This window comes from Beta vulgaris, chromosome 8 (assembly GCF_026745355.1).
Source record: "Beta vulgaris subsp. vulgaris cultivar EL10 chromosome 8, EL10.2, whole genome shotgun sequence".
Taxonomy (NCBI): Eukaryota; Viridiplantae; Streptophyta; class Magnoliopsida; order Caryophyllales; family Amaranthaceae; genus Beta; species Beta vulgaris.
The window spans coordinates 11,080,924-11,095,332 of NC_079209.1; positions in this window are offsets into that span (position 1 = coordinate 11,080,924).

Genomic DNA, 14,409 nt, shown 5'->3' on the forward strand with positions numbered 1-14,409 from the left:
CCCTGTTCTTTAGGATTGAACTGTAGTGAACTGAACTTATATTTCATGAACTGGGTAATGTCGATGGTAACAGGTAGAATGATAATTTTTTATTATCATTAATAATGAATATAATTATTAATAATATTAATATATATAATAAAATAGATAATAATTATCATAATTATCAAAGTAATCATAATAATAATAATAATAAAAGAATAAAAGAATAATATTAATAATAATAATAATAATAATAATAAAAATAATTAATAATATAATAAAAAATAATAATTATAATAATAATAATAATAATAAAATAATAATAATGAATGAATGAGAATTAGTAATAATAATAAAAAACAAAAATAATAATAATAATGATAATAATAATAATAATACTATATGATAATTAGTACTAATAATAATAATAATATTAAATGATAAGTAGTACTCACGATGATAGTAAATAAATTAATAATATTAATAAACAATAATACTTAAGTGACTAGAGTTGAATTTAATTTAATTCAATTTGTCTGAACTGAAAATTAAACTTTACAAAACTAACCTAAACAAAATTGGGCTTAACATAATTTCTCCAAATTGAACTGAATTTCCCGTAATTCAGTTCAAAAGAACACGCCCTTAAATTCTTAAGTTGTACTATACTAAGTGAAACTTAAACTTGTTTCTGTCAACTTATTTTTGCTTAGGTTGTGTTTTGATTTGGGTTATTCATTTCAAATGTTGGATTTTAAATTCTGAATTTGAAATTATAGAATTCAATTCTAAAACAAGTGTTTGGGAAAAATTAGAATTTCAATTTCATGATTTCAAATTTCACATGGTGTTTGGTGATGTCAAAAACGAGAGGACATAAAATTGCAAATAAAAAAATGCAAAAAACAGAGATCAAAATAATAACTACGAGTACTTCGTATAAAAAAATCTCAAATTTTGGGCAAAAAAAAAAAAGCAAATCATTGATGATTTCTTTCAAGTGTACAGTTCAAACTACCATTGATCAAATATCGAAACTTTGCAAAATAGGAATTGAATTGTTCCAAGCTTTGTAAATTGCAATACATTTATATTTTATTTTTTAATTGAATTTATTTTCCCCCTGAATTCATATTGCATTTTTATTTTTTGATTTCAAAACTATAAACCCTAATTTCTTCCCCAATTTGATGATTTGGATGAAAAATTACCAAACTACCTCCAAAATTGCAAAACTAGTTTAATTCATATGAGTCAAATCCTTAGTAATGAATTTGCTTCCAATCAAGCAAAGCTTTAGTAATGAATCTGTTTCCAATCAAACAAAAACAAATTCGATGGTTTGTTAATGGAGGAGAGAGAAAGCTTCAATGAAGGAGAGAGTTCACTAATAAAATAAATAATCCAGATTAGAAAAACAAACATATTCGAGCTTGAGAAAGCTCCAATGGAGGAGAGAGAAAAAGAGTAGAGAGAGAAAGGAAGAGATGATGTTTGTCGTTGAAGGAGATGGAGTGAAATGAGATAAGTTGAAGTATTTTGCATTTCAAATGACAACAATTTTTAATGGATTTCAAATGACATAGGTTTAGGTATGTTTAATATGGATGTGGAATTGGGTCAAATCCAATTATAAATTCTATGGTTTGCCAAACATGTGAATTGGCCCAATTCCAGCATTTCAAATGAAATGTTTGTATCCAAACAGGCCATTAACTAAATTCATTTTGGCAGAATTTAACTCATCTTTTGCTGAACTTATATTTATTGTTGTAATAAAAACTAAAATCACTGATATGAATAAAGTAATGTAAGCATCAATGCTTAAACCCACAATCTCATGTTCAATAAGGTAAAACAGTTATCATTACTCCAATAAAACAAAGAAAACATGTACTTCCTCCGTTTCGTAATACTCGCTACACTTTTCATTGTGGGAAGTTTCACATTACTTGCTACACTTCTTTTTTGGGCAATAAACTCTCTCTATATCTCTCCTCTCTCATAGGTCCCTTTTCTTTTTACTCTCAACCTCTTTCTTATCCAAAAATTGCCTAGGAGTCCGTGAATTGAAAAGTGTAGCGAGTAATATGAAACGAAGGAAGTAGGTTGAGTTGGGGGTTCGCTGTTTTCATTTGCGCGCTCCACTCTCCCGTCTCCAGTTCAACTGAGGAAGAAAGTCGCCATTGTGTCGGGGTTTGGGATCGACCGTCGTGAATAATAGCTTAGCAGATCTCGATTCTCGTTTAGTTAAAGGAGGGCGTCAAGATTGAGGTGGTGGACGACGGTAAGGCACTTCATATCAACAATCAGTGGAGGATTAGGCGTCGAAGGCCTTTGTGGCCCTTGGCTCGAAGTCTAGGCGGTTTTCTGGTGAGGTGTAAGTGTGTTCTCCTTTGTTAGTGTTGTGTTTTGTGATTGATATGTGAATTTCTCCGTAAGCATAGTTTAATCGAGTCTCTTTAGTTGTAAGTTATGTATATATTTTTCTTTCCTAATATGTTTGGTAATTATGGGATTGATTGGAGGAAGTCGTTTATTTCGAGTTATTGAAGCTATTCTTCATGGTTAGTTATTGTAAGTACTTGTCAGTTGGGTAGGCTATAGGGTATAGTCAAATTCTTGTTTCCATCTCTATAATTATATCTTACAAAGATACTAGAATGGGCTACTTTAAGTTTGAGCGTGAAGAATTCTCAATATCGAGGGTCGATAGGGGAAATGGTTCTAATGCGAGAGTTCAAAATGGTACTAGCTTAGAAATAAGGAAAATGGAAAGGAACTAAGCTCGTCTGTAACCAGTGCTTAGGGTCAGGTCCCCGCGTTTCTAATTCCAAAATTTTGAGCGTAGGAGATAAAGGGCAAAGTTTTCATGGTTGGGACGTGTTTTATCCGATTTCGAAAATCAGAGATGTGTTCGAAAGATAAAAGTGCTTAGCTATCTTTTCAGCTTGGCATTGGTCTTAACAATCTTTCCCCTGAAAAATTATATCTAAAGGTGACACCCCCAATATCTGGTGGTTTTTAACTTGTCAACTCAGCTGAGGTTCTCCTATCATGAAGGAAAACCAGAAATACTCTCTTATGAGAGAATTGAGTCACCAAGAAACGTAACTCTTTAGAGAATCATGAGCCAAACATTCCAGATGACAGGAGGTCACTCGAATTGCTCATGCAGTGAGATACAAATCTTACCGGCCGTTTGATGAGAGTTGTCTGGATCGTGAACAATATCCACTCCTCCCACCACTTTCATCAGGTGTTAAATATCTTTTTAATGTAGGTTGCTTACCTCTGAAAAGTTATATTGTCGTCTTTTTCATTCACCATGGACACAACATTCTTGACCACACCCATTCGAGTTATGTTACAGTCATTGAACAATGAAGACTTCCATAGTAAGCATCTTTTTACAAGATTTACTTGTTGGTCTTACCTTATTTGGTCTGTCAAAGCTAATAACGCTCCTTCTAGGGTTTGGTTAGTTTATGTTTATCGTTTGTGTGATATGTTCCTAGTTTGTAAAGACAACTTTTAATTGATGCAAATTTTCTCTATGTAAAAAAAAGACTCCAATAAAACAATTAATAATGTTTAGTAAAATATTCGTGAAAGAAAAAAGTCGTTCTGGATCGTTCATAAAAAATTTTAATTGCCCAGTTTTATTTTTTTAGCTCAAATCTCTTATAATACAATGATATCTCAAGTATTTACTCATATATGCATGCATATAGCTCTTTAAGAAAGATTTAGAAAAATAAAAATGTAATTATGCATCGTTTTTTTAGTAACCAATTGATTTATTTTCTTACAAAACACAACCAACAACAATGACATCGACTTTTAATTCCACGTACAATATATAATTTAAACTATTCATAAGTGAAGAAAAGCTTCGAAATTTTTTTCAATATATAATGATGCTATAATGTGGTCAAAACACTCATGTTAAAAATTTACACAAATTAATAATGAAGTTTTTCGTTCCTAAATGGTGATAGTAGTTTAATACTCTAGGATTAAAGTAAGATTCTGCCAAAAGATAAGAGGCTAAAGATAATATTTGGAATTATTTTGTGAAATTTTATGATAGAATCGGATCGTATAATCGTGTTACGATCCTACCATGTGAATTTTGTTAGTTGGGTATGATCGGAAAATCCTATTAAAAAGATTTTATGCAGGATCGGGATCGAAAAAGTCCTTTCGGATCGTAGAATCGTAGGATTGTAAAATTTGAATCGGGATTTTAGCAACAATGAGCATGAGCCTTATGAACTGTTTTTTTGACACATTCCTCCATCATTTCATTTCTCTTCCTCTAATATAATTTTATGTAAAAGGGTATTTATCATGGTGCTTATTCGTGCATTACTCTTAATTTTCCAAAATCATCATGAACTTCCACCAAACACTAGATTTAACACTATTTTGTTAAGGTTTTTAAGAAGCCCATTTATGCAGTTTTCATACCGCAACAAATCGACCATAATGATTTGTTATTGTATACTAACACAACTTAGAACAATGTGTTTGGCATATTGGATTACATAGAAGCGTTAGAGATAGTTTACATGTTAGAGCATCTCTCTCGGTTCCAAGAAATCCTACGATCGATAATATCTCCGGGCAAGTTGGGATCCCTTTTACCCCCGAACTAATCAAGCTACGGTTTCCCGTCACCCTCCCCCCCCCCCACCCTAAAAAAAAAAAAAAACTGGATTATATGGGACTTATTTTCTTTGTAAGGGTATATTGAAACAAACTAGAGGTGACTAAAACATAGCTTAGTCCGACTCGAAAAATGTCTAGGCTTGGCCAGAATTTTTGGGATTAGCCTGGCGTGGCCTGACCTGATTTTATTTTTTGAGAACGGGTTTTAATTTGGGCAATGGAAAAAACTGAAATTTTAGAAAATTCAAAATTTTTGGGTTTGATTTAGGCCTCAAAAACCCACTATATTTGGCTCAAAATAGTGCGTTTTGTGCACAAAAAGTTGGCCCGAAGTTTGGCCCGACTCGACATCATGGGTTGAATTTTTTGAATATGGCACAACTCGCCATTTGTTTGGTCACTTGCAAAACAAACTAATTTTTTTTGCACTTTAATGTATCTGGAAAGGAGGATGCAGAGAGAGTGGGAGAGAAACTCCCTAATGTTGACTTTATTATTTGTATATGGATATGAGTAGCGAAAGATGGTGAAATGGGAGTTGGCATTCTCTCCATATTCTAAAAGAAGTGGATGGTTCATTCTCTAAATCAATTAATGAAAATGCTTGGAGGAGGGGAAATAGGAGTCGAGGAGTCTTTGGATTTTTTTTATTATTATTTTACTAGTTTTTGTGACATGATCTTAAGATATAAGATGGATGAAATGAAATGGAAGAAATCCCAAAGCGTAAACAAATTCCTAAATTTTTAAGAATAAAAGTTGGGAAGATTTGAAGGAAAATTACATAACAAACCTTATGTTTGATATGACTCGTTGCTCGAGCGTTGTTCCACGAACATGAGAAAAGAAGGTGGTAAAGCAAAGGTGTCGAGCGCAAGGAGTAGCAGCAGCCAGCAGCCCGAGCGTGCGGCTTCCCCGAGCTGCCTGTCTTTGGCTCGGGCGTGCATCCTTTTGGCAGAATGCAGACATAATGATTGTGAATCCTTGCACCAGGGTGGGAAACCTCTTAGCTCGAGTGGGCTCCTATTCAGTGGCACGTGGTTTATACAAGGCTGAGTTGAATCTCAATCGTTAGATTGGTTTATAACCTAGGCATATTTACAGGCATCTGTTCAGATTTTGTGGGAATCCAAAAATAGAGAAAAAGCTAAAAGTTTGAAGTTCATCTACTTTGAACACTCTTATTCTTGGTGAGAGAAAATCAATGAGAGAATTGTTTAATCCTCTTATAAACACAAATTCTTCATGAACTTGACCTTGTGCAAGGTAGGGGTGAGGAGATGACAGCATATGCATTGAGTGTTGCAAATGAAGTTGTTGATCTTGAGCCATCTTCATACACCGAAGCAAGGGGGTGTGAGAACTTGGGAAAATGACATGTTGTCATGGAAGAAAAGATGGAGTCTTTTCACAAGAATCAAACATGGTTACTTGTTGATAGACCAAGGACCAAGAACATTGTTGATTGCAAATGGGTTTACAAGTACAATAAGGGAATTTCAGGAATTGAGGAGTCGAGGTGCAAAGCAAGGCTAATGGCACATGATTTTAGCCAAGGTAGTAAGACATATACTTCTATTCGAACTTTACTTGCTCTTGTTGCTATGCATGATTTGAAGTTAGAGCAATTGGATGTAAAAGAAGCTTTCTTGCATTGAGTGCTTAAAGAGGAGATATATATGAATCAACTTGATGGTTTTGTTGTTGAGGGAAAGGAGGATCATGTTTGCTTGTTGAAGAAGTCCATCTATGGTTTGAAGCAATCACATTGACAATAGTATAAACAGTTTGATAGTTGCATGTTGGGTCATGGGTTCTCCCGTAGCGATTATGATAGTTGTGTCTACTTAAGAAAGGTGAATGACGATTGTTTGTTGTATCTTTTTCTATATATTGATGACATGCTTATTATAAAAAATTAAAAAGACATGTTTTAGGTTAAGAAGGTGAGAGAAATGTTGAAGGGGGATTTGAAATGAAGGATTTCGGGCCAGCAAAGAAATTTCTTGGTATAGCAAAAGTAAATTAAGAAGGTCTTGGAGCGCTTTCCTAATTTGGATGCCAAGCCTGTTGCCATCCTTTTGGCATCTCATTTCACATTGTCATCCTTGGATCCTCCTAATTCCAAGGAGGATGTGGAGTTCATACCAATGTGGTGGGGAGCATTATGTATGTTATAGTTTGTACTCGATCGGATATTTCTCATTAGATCAAGTCGTAAGCGTGGTGAATAGGTACATGGCAAAGCCGAGAAAAGCACATTGGCAAGCGGTCAAGTGGATTTTAAGGTATATATACGGGGTAATTCTAGCACTTGTATTGAGTATGGGCGGAATGGGGATCGATCATATGGATTCTGATTATGGTGGTGACCTTGATGATAGAAAGTCTACTTTGGGATATATGCTTTGCCTCGGGGGTTTGGCCATTAGTTGGAGATCGGCGTTGCAAGAAGTGATCGTTTTATCTACAACGGAACTTGAATACGTAGCTTTAACAAAGGGGTTCAAAGAAGCCCAATGGCTTGGTGGCTTTGTTGGTGAATTTAAGTAGGTTGCTTGTGTTTCTATGGTGTATAGTGATAACCAAAGTGCAATTCACTTGGCAAGAAATCAAAATTATTTTCATGGGAGGACAAAACACATTGCGTTGAAGTATCACTACATACAAGACACGGTTGCTAGTGGCAAGGTAGTATTGGGGAACGTGCATATTTCGGAGAATCCGACGGACATGTTGACAAAGTCATTGTCGGCTACAAAGTTTGAGCATTGCTCAAACTCAATTGGTTGTTACTAGGGTTCTTGGTGGACAACCTTTAACGGTGGTTACACCTCTTTGAGGTGGTTCTGTTCTTGTTTAGAATGGATGGCTTTTGGGGTTTAATTAACTTGATCGAGCAATTGTCAAGGTGTGGAGAATTGTTGCATATGACTCTTTGCTCGAGCATTCTTCCATGAATAGTGAAAAACATGGGTAGCCTCTTAGCCCGAGCGCAAGGAGTAGCAGCAACCAGTAACCCGGGCGGCCAGGATGAGGCCTGGGTGAGCGGCTTCCACGGGTTGGTGTCGCTGGCTTGGGAGTGCGTCTTTTTGGCAGAAGACATGCAGAATTTTTGTGAATCACTACACCCATGCGGGTAGCCTCTAAACCCGAGCGGGCGCCTTTGCCTACGTGGGCGGTTTATTACCCCAGACGGGCTCTTGTCCGCTGGCACGTGGTTTATGCGGGGTTGACTTTAATATAAACCGTTGGATTGGTTTGTAACCTAGGCATATTTATAGGCCTCTTTACAGACATTCGTGGACATCTTAAAAATATAGAGCAAGCTAGAGAGTTTGAAGTTCATCTTTTTTAAACACTCTTATGCTTGATGAGAGAAAATTAGTGAGAGATTTGTTTAATCCTCTTATAAACACTTATATTTCGTCAATAATATTTATTCTCTTTGTTTGGATGGTTTTTTATAGTTTTCAAGTAATTGCTTTAAGGATTTTTCCGTCTCTCAAATCTTGTATTTTCTTGTGTTCAAGTTTTCTCATTTGTGTGCTTTAACTTATTCCTATTTGTTGTTCATTATCTACTAATTGCTCTAACATCTTTCTCTCTCATTCTTTTCCCTCTCATTGCTTATTCATGTCTTTTCTCTCACCTAGTAGAGGGATGCTAGATTATTAACAAGTGGAGGCTAGAAATGAACTTTAATAAGATGGGTCATGATGGTCTTTTTACAAGGAAAGAAAAATAATTTTAAAAGAAGGTACTATTGAAACATCTTCTAATACTATCCATAACAAGTATTATATTTTTTTTAAGTTGGCAAGATGAAAGACCATATTGAACTGGCAATTCGTACATGTATAACTAATCAGGTTTGCAGGTCAGACTCCTTGAAAGGAGGAAAAATGATAAGCAAACCCCAATCCAAAAACTCCTAATGAAATTTGATACCATGACCTTAAATTAATGATACCCTTACCACCAAGCCGATTGAATTAATTAGTATTATATGATAGGAACATTTCTTAGTATCAACAAAACTTCTAGTGCCGATTAAATACTTTATAATTTTAGCACAAATTCTGTTGTAGAATATAATGTTACCATGACTACCATCAAATGACTTTTTAGATTTTAGTACACAAAAACTCCAAAAGTATTACAATCCGACTTTGGACCCGGTTCACACTAAAAATAGTGTGGACCAGGTCCAGGCACGTGACCCATTATATCACTTTAACATACACTATATCATTTTAACATACACTATATCACTTTAACACACCCTATATCACTTTAACATACACTATATCACTTTAACACACCCTATATCACTTTAACATACTCTATATCACTTTTAACATACACTATATTACTTTAACATACACTATATCACTTTAACATACACTATACCATTGTAACATACACTATATCATTGTAACATATACTATATCATTGTAACATACACTATATCACTTTAACATACACTATATCACTTTAACATACACTATATCATTATAACAAACACTATATCATTATAACATACACTATATTACTTTAACATACACTATATCACTGTAACATACACTATATCATTTTAACATACACTATATCACTGTAACATACAATATATCTTTTTAATATACACTATATCATTTTAACATACACTATATCAATTCAACATACACTATCATAAACTCACATGATATGGATCGGGTGCACACTAATTAGTGTGCACCGGGTTCATATTAGTTTTTTTAAAAGTATTATTGAAATATTATCAAGTACCAGCTGTAAACTTATTTTAGCATCAATATGATGTTTTTACAAAAGGTATTATTAAAACACAACTTTAATTTTTAATATATAAAGGATTATTGGTAACATAATTTTAGTATTATTAATTAAACACCTCTGATCAAAATTTATTGTATTTTATTATTACTAGTTACGTTTGTTAGTTTCCACGCCTCTCTCTTTCATTTAGTATCCAAACAAGTTGTTGTAATCACATCCTTTCAGAGTTGAAAAGATTTAGAAGGAGATGAAGCTTGTTTATCCCTCTCGTTTCATTTCTTTCCTTCCCCTCAATTTCCCTCCACGTATTATTGCAATCCAAAGATATAAATAAACCTATTACACTAGAAAATATTCTACCTTTTTTTAGGGTGAGAAGACATTCTACCTTGCATATTTGAATGTTGAATGGGTCAGAATTATACTAAAGCCATAAATGAAATAAATAAATTACATAAAACTTCAACGGTCAGTTTGATAGTTGTTAATAAATTGCGGTAGTGGGAATGATTTTAAGTGTAATTTTATTAGGGAAGCACCCTCAAAATCTACATGGAGGCAAGCAATCTCACCCATAAACTTGTGTTTTTGTCTCCAAGGGGAAGCAATTTTCATTACCACTCATTACCACCTACAATGCGGTATTGGATGGGAATGGAAATTCAAGAAGGAAAGTGGATACTTTAGGATAAATTAGCATTACCATGGAAATAGATAATGATATTTTTCACAAATTTACACACAAATTCATTCCCATTACTACCATTTATGACCAACTACCAAACGGGCAGTAAAAGTTAATAATCTGAAAGACCAACAGTGTATAGAAGCAAAATACCTAACATGATGCTTCTTGCTTTCAATCTCGAGCTCCAATGACTTTAATTTCCCGCAATTCTCAACTATTCAAAGATTAAGGCCATATTGTATTAAGAAAGAATAAGGCAATAACACTTAAATGTGGAAGTTCTTATTAATATATGCAATGGATATATAGATTAGTTATTCAGAAAGAGATATTATAAAGGAGGAGGGAAATCCAGGGTTAATTACACTTATTTGGTAACATAACTAGAAAAAACAAACCTTGAGCCAAAGCTGGGAGCAAGTTCAACAAGGGATAAGTGGAATGATTGGATAGCTTAGATGTTAAAATTGAAATTTCGAAGTTCCAACTTTCATTATTTGAGGACAATCAACATGAAAAGCTAGCAATGGTGGATACTTGAATATATTTGTTTTGAATTTATAAGTCCAAGGTCCACCCAAAGTTCTTTTTGTTTTCTTTGGATTAGGTTGATTTAATTATAAGTTGGTCTCACATCAGATCAGACTGTTTTATCTAATCGATCCATTAATTTTTGATGTGATTTATATATGTATACATAGAGTTGTAACAACTAATCATTACAAATTTTATTATACATTCGTTGTATCATAAGCATGGTATACTCAATGCTATTTGTTTTTACTCATTGCTTATTTGAAATATCATGTAAATTAGAAAAATATATTAAAAGGAATAGTTTGAATGACCAAATGAGTAGAAATTAGTCTTGGGTGTACCATGTTACATGGTACACGTAGGTATTTGCTGAATCAATTCACTAACCAGACGTGAAAAATTCACCTAATTCATATGTATGTGAGTAGAAAGTACGTATTCGAAAAGTAGTAAGATTAGTTACTTGTGTATAACCGACCATTATCTGAGCTCATATAAGAGTGTCATAGATCAAATGATAAAAAACTATATTGAATCCACTTTGTGACCCAATTAATTATCATAGAGGATAACATATAATTATTCATACATGCATGTGATAAGACATGACCATATTTCACTCGACACATTATTCACGCGCCTTGTGATCCAAGACAATATGAAATTCAAACTAATTAACCACTTACGAAGTTACAACTTACAACCGCCCCAAAACAAGTTTAAATTATATTTAGCCGAATCAAATTTAAGTTTATTTCTCATAAAAAGTTGTTAATTATTTACAAAATATATTGATAAGATAGTAACTCAAAATCTAACCTAACCTAAAACATATCCAAAATTGACTTGATATATCTCATGATGATTTGCAGTGTGCATGAAATTCAAACTTGAAGTAAGTTGAACCAGCCTTTAATTTTTATGATGATCAAAACATGATTCGTCGAAATGATGATCGATTGTAAACATAACAAGACCTAAGGAATAAGGATGAATTAACAGCTATCGCCTACAGATAAGCGGTAGTGTTATTAGGAGCCTAACAGGTGTCAGTGAAATGTTTGCATGGACTTATATGCAATTGTTAAACATCGTCGTGAAATTACTTAAAATCATCCCAAATATATTTTTATAAACCATTTCACCCTTTCCTCTTTTCCACACCACCCATCACCCCCACCACCAACAACCTATTGCCATTTCACCCTCTTCTTTTTTCCCCACCACCCACCACCACCACCACCATCACGTACACGAATTTTACGGTGAATTATGGGTTGTGTCACTTGTGTGGATGGAACGTGATGTGAATCAAATCTTATTTGAGCTATTTTCAAATAAAAAGATGCTTGATTAGTTTTCAGGTCGTTTAAAACAGTATAAAAGTCAGTCAACGTTGTCCGATTATTTCAGTCGGCAATTTAAGGGTATTTTTGGTATTTAGGTAGATTGTACATGGTAAATGAGAGTTGCATTTAGGCTCCGTTCGGTAGGGCGTAAAACATTTTCGATGTAAAATGATTTTCATGGAAAACACAATTCCAAAATTAGTTTTCCGCTGTTTGGAACGATGTAAGAAAAATGATGAAATGAAAGGAAAATGAAAGGGAAAGTAAGAAGGTAGTGAGAGGAGGTATAAGAGAGATAAGGAAAATAGTTTTTCCTTCATTTTGAAAGGAAAATGGTTTTCCATCATTGGGAGAGTAATTTTACCCCAAGGGAAAATGGTTTTACACGCTTTTGCCAACCAAACAATGTAAAACTGAAAATAGAGGAAAACAGTTTTCCGGGAAAACATTTTACGCCCTACCAAACGGAGCCTTAGCAACCATGTAGAGATTTGGTTGAAATTTGTTTGATAAGCTTATGTTTGTAATGGTTTTATTATGGAGGGGTAGATATGTAAATTCAAAGGGGGACGCCATTGCTCTCCCTTGGCTTATATAAGATCTTTGAGCAACACAAAATCTAATCGTTTCATTTGACATCTTATTTTATTACTGGTAGTTCGTAATGAATTTTTTAATTTTGTTATTATTGTTGTTAGCGGGTTGTAAGACCTTAACTATTTTCGAAATGAGATAATTGTTTCTTAATTATAGTTTGGGTCCCCCAAAGAGAGAAAAATAGTATAAATTTGTGGGACCTTATCAATTTAGATAAAATATCAATTAACATGGGACGAACAAAAATGAGAATTGTATCCATTGATACGGGATGGAAGATATTTGGTTAAATATGTCCATTAAGGATCATAAATATCAATATTGAAGAACAAAACAATTATGAATTTAAGTGGGAGTTTGGTTGATATGAGAAAACATGGGAAATAGAAATTTTTAGGAATTGAAAATTTAGTGAGTTGTTTGGTTGATAACAAAATAGCAAAATGAAGGAATTTTGAGTTCCCACAAAATGGAGGAAGTTACTTACCTAGGTCCCCTAGGTAAGTAGAAATTTTCATAGGAATTAAATACCCCATTGCCAACAAAACAATGTAACCAACTTTCATTAATTTTTTTTTTTTTTAGTTAAAAAGGCATAGCATAGCATTAATAAGATAAGTTAGTGCTTAAAGCACCCAAAATGATTCGATACAAGTTTGTCATTACAGAAAATAGGGGGCCTGAATAAGGTCCTCAATACATTCAAATCACTATCACTATTACGGCAGTTTTTCGCTAGACTATCCGCGACTTGATTCTCCTCCCGCCTCATGAACACGAACCGGGCATCCCTGAACTCCTTTTTGAGTTCCCTCCAAACACTCAAAGCATGGGCATAGAAATCTGTATGAACTTTCGGATGAGTTAACAGTGAAACAATCTCCTGACAATCCGAGCAAATCATAATGTACCTACAATTGTTAGATATCGCCATTTTCATATCATGAATTATTTTTTCATAAATTTGATTAAGTAATTTATCTCCTATGAATTGCAATTTCATGAAAATTTTGACTTCCTGTTGTAAACCAACTACCACTAAAATTATACATGATCTAGCCAGATCATTTACATACGATTTTAGCCCAACTCATAAAAATATATAATGTACCACCACTAACTACTGTAAATTTTGCATTATCTAGGATGTTAAAGGAATATTTCTTACTCCATATTTCTTTTTTGCGTGTGGTCTATTAAAGTTCCTTTAGATCGGTGACGATAAATGAAAATATGGTAAAAAGTTTGTATGTAATTTTTTTTTAAGGAAAGTCTCAAGGAATTTCATCCAAAATATTTGTTTTCCAGTAAAACAGTGTATTAAAAACTAGTGAAAGTATTGGGTCAGACCGTCTGACCTAACATTTTCCGTCGGACGAAGCCGCGAGAACGGCACCGCTGCTCCTTCTTCATCTTCTTCCTCCGTCGCCGCTGGTGAAAAACCATTATTCCATATTTGTGTATAGAGGGAGTGAAAATTTGATACAGACGTAAAAATACAGCACTTGTGAATGTCGGGAGTATATTTTGGGAAGACGACACATTTTGAGTTTTTTTTTTTGGCCGATTGTTTTGGTGCAGATTATAAACTTATGAGTGAGCTTGAGATAACCATTATTCCATATGCTTTACTGTGCCATCAACCAATCCATTAATTTTAATATGTCCATCCGCAGGTTACTTATAATTGTAGGTGCGATTCTGTTGGTGAGCTCAACAAAGTTGGTGCGTTTCCTTCCAGGGAAAGCGAAGCGTTCTGGGCGAGGTGGGTTGGACAAGAGCACA